The sequence below is a fragment of the Poromitra crassiceps genome, assembly GCF_964638095.1.
Source record: "Poromitra crassiceps genome assembly, chromosome: 20".
In the NCBI taxonomy this organism is placed as follows: Eukaryota; Metazoa; Chordata; class Actinopteri; order Beryciformes; family Melamphaidae; genus Poromitra; species Poromitra crassiceps.
The window spans coordinates 27900371-27907271 of NC_139637.1; the positions used below are offsets into that span (position 1 = coordinate 27900371).

At 47.9% G+C, this 6901-nt stretch overlaps 2 pseudogenes across 2 annotated transcripts; one reads left to right on the top strand and one right to left on the bottom strand.

The window, feature by feature from the left end:
• Window positions 1-273: 273 nt before the first annotated feature.
• LOC310794998 (gamma-tubulin complex component 3 homolog pseudogene) lies at window positions 274-2526 on the bottom strand (annotated as a pseudogene). Its single transcript has one exon. The product of its transcript is annotated as a gamma-tubulin complex component 3 homolog pseudogene (transcript).
• A 1227-nt stretch (window positions 2527-3753) lies between these two features.
• LOC310794363 (dynein regulatory complex subunit 4 pseudogene) lies at window positions 3754-5115 on the top strand (annotated as a pseudogene). The gene has a single exon. The product of its transcript is annotated as a dynein regulatory complex subunit 4 pseudogene (transcript).
• The last annotated feature ends 1786 nt before the right edge of the window (window positions 5116-6901 follow it).

The following is a 6901-nucleotide window of genomic DNA, read 5'->3' on the forward strand; positions in this document are numbered from 1 at the left end:
TATCAGTGAGTAACAGATCCATCTTTAGCCTATCAGTGAGTGCACAGTGAAAAGACAGATTGCCGTGGAATCATGTGATTGGCGGGGAAGCATCTCAGAAATTATGTTAGATAACGTCAATGGCAGGAAGAGAATCTTTTCACATCTTTTCATGTCCTGTCTTTTTCATGTTTTTTTCCCACCAAATTATGGAGAGTAGTATCAATAATACTGAATGAAGTATAAGCAGTATCGGCATCGATATCGGCATCGATACTAAAGATACACATCTCCCTAAACTAAAGCAATAATGTGTAACGTCTGGCATTTAACAGGACCTAATCCTGGCTTACTCTTAACAGGACCTAATCCTGGTTTACTCTTGGCCCCAGAGAAGTTGAGTGAGTTTTGGAAGCCAGACCTGTAGTGCTCGTTGAAGTCCAGTCTGAAGCTCAGGAAATGCAGACTCTCATCTGAACTGGTCATCAGCAACTCCAGGAAGTCCTTTACGATGCTCTGGTAGAAGCGGGTGAGGATGCGGAGTTCGGAGCGCATCTTTGGTATGGTTTCCTGGAACTCCTGAATCCTCCTCTTCTCTGCCTCGTGCTTGGCCGTCACTCCCCACTCCCCCTCTTGCTCTCTCTCCTTCTCCTTCTTATACTGCAGGCGGAGGCTGAGCTCCTCCAGTGCGGAGCGGTAGAGCACATCCTGGGCACTCTGAAACACAATGATCTGGTCAAATATCGCCCTCAGCTGGTTCAACAGAGACCTGCTGTTATTGTCCAGCAGGCATCTCGAGATGATGGTATCCAGGAAGACCTTGTGGGCGGCGATGATGTGGTCGAGGTCCTGAGCCTGTTGCACTTTGTTCCACAGCTCGTCCCAAGAGCACTCTAGCACCTCAAAGGTGATGTAGTACTGCATCTGGTGGATGAAGTGGACCATCTCCGAGGCCAGAATGTGACACTGATGCAGCACACCGGACAACTCTGGCATGGTCTTGAGCAGCTTGGCATTGCACATCTGTCCCTTCCAGATGTGGGTCAGTGTGTATTCCATCCTCTTTGCCCTCCACAGGAAATTAAACACATGCAGATAGTGGTCCATACACTCCCGCGTAAAGACCGTAGTGAGAGGTCCATCCACATGGTAGTCCAGACTGAAGACATCCCAGACTGTATCACCCGGAGAAACCTCGAGCAGGTGTACGTCCAGCCTCTTGAGGATCTCTACGTTGTCATATTGGGCGTTGGTGGCTCTGACTGCTGTATCCAAGATGGCAGTGAGGTTGTGCATGTGCTGATGAATGGTGGGGGGACAGACCAACTCCGATTTGAGCAGGTCCATGAGGTGCCTGATGAAGTCTCCCTGGCCCAGCAGCAGGTATTTCCTCGTGGCCTTCAGATGCTCCAGCAGCAGGTAGTTGTGGTTGAGGACATCCAGCAGGTATTTGCTGGTGACAAAGTAGGCGGCATCGATCTTGGCCTGGAACGCCCCCTCCAGGTCTGACAGCAGCTCTGCAGCATCTTTACGTGTGTCTGCAGACTTGGATGCTGGTGTGATTTTACCGGGTGGCATTCTGTCGTGACAAACCTGATGCAGGAAATTGATGGATTTACCGATCAGAAGAACCTTGCGGGCTTGGTCCATGGTGATGAATGAGGGGATCATCGACTTCCTGAGGGAGTACTTGTCGTGCCATAGATGGTCCGTCTTCACGTTTGAGTCCGATGCTACAAAGAACTCGTGGTAGGTGTCTTCTAGCTCTCCATCATAGATCCACCTATAGATGAAGTTGAGGATGGGGTCTGACACTAGGCTGAGGATGTGTTGGACCAGCACTCTCATCTGTGGGTCTCCGGTTTTGCTATAGGCATGGACCGCCGACGCCAGCTCGCCTCCCTTCCGGCCTTGGCAAAAGTCGACGAGGGCAGCCAGTGTTTTGAGTCCCACTTTCTGGTCATACATCCAGACCAGCAGCCTCCTGAGGGTCAGACTGCTGACACCCTGGTCACCGTCAACCTGCAGCTGGGAATGGAGGAGAGAGAGGCGTCTGTAGTAATCCATCAGCTCCTGGTGGAGCGAGGCAGAGAAACTCTGTCCAACCAGACCACAGGCACGGTCGAGGCTCCTGGCGGCGGTGTACTTCCTAACTTTGTTGTGGAGCCAACCCAGCTCAGCGAGGTGGCTACAGGTGTCCCTCAAAGACTTGGACAGCACCACCTTGCTGTCTATTTTGTAGCAGTTATCCTGGGTGCTCAGCTTGATGAACTTGCCATCAATGCCCTGGAAGACATACAGGATGTCTCGGACCAGCGACGCCTCATTCACCTCAGCGATGACGTCTCCGTCTCCGTGCGGGCCCTGGAGGGCCCTGGTGGAGTGGGCAGGGGCTCTGAGGATGGGGCGTGTGGTGGGCAGAGCCAGAGTGGAAGACAGGGAGGGGCTTACGGGAAGAGTCCAGGCCAGACAAGAGCCCATTGGCTGTTCGCCGCATGCTGCTGACTGAAGGGGTTGTCCAGCCAACAGTGACTGTGATATTGGCATTGATACGCTCATCATATTGAGTCCTAGGCTGGAGACGCTATTGGCCCCATGTTGGTCCCGGTCAATTGACATCACTGATGACATCAGCAGTCATCACTGTCTGTGACATCACTGATGACATCATCACAGATGGTGTCACAATGTCTATGCCATCATCAGCAATGTCATAAATCCTCATCACTGATCAATAATGTGCAATGGCTATGCATAATGTGACATCATCGGTGACTTTATGATGATGATGTCATACTGGCTCTGTGTGTAAGTAGAGAAAGATTCAGGACATCGCTGATGATGTCACCTTGGATCTGTGTGTAAGTGATTTTCTGACAGATACTGATGACATTGCATAAGTGACATCAGTGATTTATGACATCTGTGATTTAGGACCTCATCACTCTGTGACATCTTCAGGGATTTATGACATCATCGGTGATATATGACATCATCATTGTAGTAGTTACGTGCCCACCAGGCTGAGCCGTCTAGAACTGTATCATCGGTGACCTGGTCACATTCTCTTTCTTTCTTTCTTTCTTTCTTTCTTTCTTTCTTTCTTTTTCTTTCTTTCTTTCTTTCTTTCTTTCTTTCGTGGCACCATACAGACAGACACATAGACATACGGATAGACCCTTTCTAGATGCCTCGGCCCCTAGTGGCCACGGCATAGTGGAAGCCTAGGAGGTGCTATGCAATATTTTACCTATTTTATGGCTTCACAATAAGTCCAACACACACAGGACCACAATGGACCACAATGGAAATAGGTTTAATGACTTTATTGTGATATCCTGATGAATTATTTTATACTGTATGCTTGTTGATGTATTGTATTTTTGAATTTAATAAATTAAATCAATCCATCAATCAATCAATCAATCACATCACACACAGCCCTCCAAAACTAGCCAAACACTGTTCAGTGGTCTGGCATCAGTTTTGTCACACCAATTGTCTATGCATCAGTGACTAAACATAGACATCAGTGACGGACACTGATGATGTCATAGACATTGTGACATTATCGGTGATCCTTCCCTGCAGATGCTATATAAGTAGGACTGGTACTGACATAGCAGTGGACTCTGTGCTAACCATTGTGCTACGTCCCTATCTAGGAAGTATTAAAACATTTAACTACTGCCAGTACCTCTAGGCTTATTTGCATAATATTTGAGGATGCCACCCAAGAAAAAAGACAAGCCTGCAAAGGGGCCCGCAGAAGAAATGTCCAAGGAGCAGCTGGAGGAGGAGAATGTTCACCTTCAAGAGGAGCTGGACAGAGAGACGCAGGAGAGAAACTATTTCCAGCTAGAGATGGAGAAGATCCAGACTTTCTGGGCCATCTCCAAAGGCGACCTGGAGCAGAGCAAGGCTGAGCTGAGGTGCAGAGATTGTGAGATGGAGGAGGCTGAGAGGCGCCATCAAGAACAAATCAAGGTGTACAAGCGGAAGATGAAGCACCAAATCTGTGAACACCAGAACATCATCTCTGAGCTGAAAGCAGAGGGTGTAGGCCACACTAAGCTGATGCAGGAAGAGCAGGCAGGATTAGAGAATGAGCTTCATAAAGGCATGCATGCTCTCAAGGTGGACTTCAAGCAGCAGGAGCTCTCCAATGAAAACCTCATCAAGGAGGTCAAACTGAGACATGACGAAGAATTAATTGAAACAAGAAACTCTTTCGAGATGCAGGTCAGAGAAATTGAGGCCAAATATAGGGAGAAGATGCATCTGCTGCGGGAAGAGCAGGATAAGAGGAGGAAAACTGAAATAAGTGAGCTTGAGGATCGAATGAACGACCACATCACCACACTGTTAAAGGACCATGAGAAAGCTTTGTCTGATATGAAGAAATACTTTAATGACATCACACAGAATGGTGTGGATGTCTACAACTCACTGAAGGAACAGAATGCAGATCTGAAGAGAAAACAGAAGCAGCTGGAGAAAGACATGGCAGAAGTGCAGTATCAGAACAAACATCTGAAAGAACCACTGCAGGAAGCCAAGGAGGAGACGGCAAAGCTTCAGAAACAACTTGTACACTATGAGAAGGACAAGGCTATGTTGGCGAGTGCCAAAGGACGTTTGCGGGTTGGAGAAAAGGAGATGAAAGATTTGAAGTGGGAGCATGAAGTCCTGCAGCAGATGTACAGCAAGGTCCAGCTGGAAAGAGATGAGCTATACAAGAAGTTTACTCGGGCCATTCAGGAGGTGCAGCAGAAAGCTGGATTCAAGAACCTGCTGCTGGAAAGGAAGCTGGAAGCTCTGACAGACACCCTGGAGAAGAAGGAGGCTCAGCTCTACGCCGTGCTTTCTGCCTCTAATATGGACCAAGCCGCACTTGGTGGAGTCACAAAAAAACTTCAGGAAGCTTTGGACTCCAAAAATGTTTCCATCAAGGACTTGCAGTATGAGATAGCTCGAACTTGCAAAGCCCATAATGACCTGCTGCAGACCTACAAAGCAAAGCTAAGGGCTTTTGGCGTTCCAGTGGAGGAGCTTGGCTTCAAGCCCTTAGAGAGCAGTCTGGCTGGCCAGACTCTTGGACGGGGACCTGCTGGTTTCGTCTCTCCCCCCAAATGAGAAGCAACTTGTGTTTCCAAGGCATCCACACACCTCTCATTTATGTTCCTCTTCTCCCTCTCATTCAGACTCTAGCATTTATCTATGAATTCACACTTACAGGGTGACTTGGCTTTTCTCTCTCTCTTGCTCTTCTTCTGACAGACATACTGAAGACCTGAAGAACAGTCACACAAGACATAGTCTAGCTAGAGGCCACTCAGGAGAGTGCATACCTCCACCAACCTTTCAACAAAGTTTTGCGATGCTATATGTGAATCCGTTTGGAAGTTAGATGCTCTTTCGGAATTTGCCACGGCCATTGCCAACTTTTTGGCTAGTGGGCGTGGAAAGTGAATCAGTTCGTCCAGAGGGACGGATGAGGCGCATAACCAACCTTTCTATCAGGTTTTGTGCTGTTATGTGAATCCATTTGGAAGTTAGGGGCCTTTTTGTGATTCAACACCACCATTGCCATACCCCCTTTTGGCCAGTGGGCGTGAAGTGGCCCAGGCGTGTCGGTGGGCCTCTAGCCTAACATGTGTCTCGCGCAAGTGTCATTTAGCGCTGTGGGGAAGATACCGTCGGTATGTGCCGAGCGCAAAGAGAGGTTTGGGCATTGCCCATTTTTAAAAAAAGGCGTTCCAGCTCAATGTGTTAAAAAAGGGGCCTTGGGTGCTCTCAATTTCAAGCAAAATAACTGGTCTTAGCTCAAACAACCCCACTACGCCAGGCGTACGCCTGAGCGCAGACAGTATTCTCCGTGCAGTGCAGGAAATCCTTGCTTGGATACATTTACGCACGGCATGGATGTCACTCTCCTCGCGCCTGCACACACTCTTCTCTCCTCGGAATGCCATGTTGATTTTCAACTATAGCCTACATTGCAGAAAAAACACACCTTGATTTAAAAATGAGAATTTATTTGTCATGGTTTTATTAGGCTACATAATTCCCGACCATACAGGTTTGTGGTGTGAGGTAACAGTAGATTGCTTTTGAGAAGGTTGTGACGGTGTTGTGCCAAGCTGCCTCTACCCACCCTGGCCGGCCCAAAACACCCAGGGCACCGACCCGTAGTGTCCGGCCAGTACAGTAACCTCTTTCCCTGCAATTGCACGCATGCAAGACCAACTTCTCCACAGCGCGGATGGCGTGACCGCAGTCAATGGCTTAACCTTGAGTCAGTATTACCTGGGTTCTATCAATTTGTCAAATGCGGTACACGCAATGATAATGTTCTGGATAAATGTAACAGCAACATAAAGGAGGCTTTTAAAGCAAAAACTCTTCTCCCTTTTTCTAACTCTGACCACCTGACTGTCCACCTCATGCCCACATATAAATCAGTGCTCACATCCAGCAAGCCCCAACACAAGTCGGTGCTGCAATGGACAGAGGACAGTGTTGAGACGTTACGAGGCTGTCTTTCCTGTACTGACTGGAGCATCTTCCACCAATCGGAAATAAATGAGTCTACTGAGACGACCACTGACTACATCAAGTTTTGTGTGGACAGCATCGTCGCAAAAAAAGACATTGTCCATTATCCAAACAATAAGCAACATATCACCAAGGAGGCCAAAGCCAGCATCAACAATAAGAAGCTAGCCATTAAGAATAAGGACCGGGTAGGTGTGGCTAATGCACAAAGAGAACTGAACATGATGTTGAGGAAGGCCAGAGATAAACATCGTATAGAGCCATTGAACAAAGTTTCAGTAAAATGGACAATAAAAAACTTTGGGACTCTATGAAAAAGATGACCAACATGACATCTAGTAAAAAGCACATTGTGACAATGAAT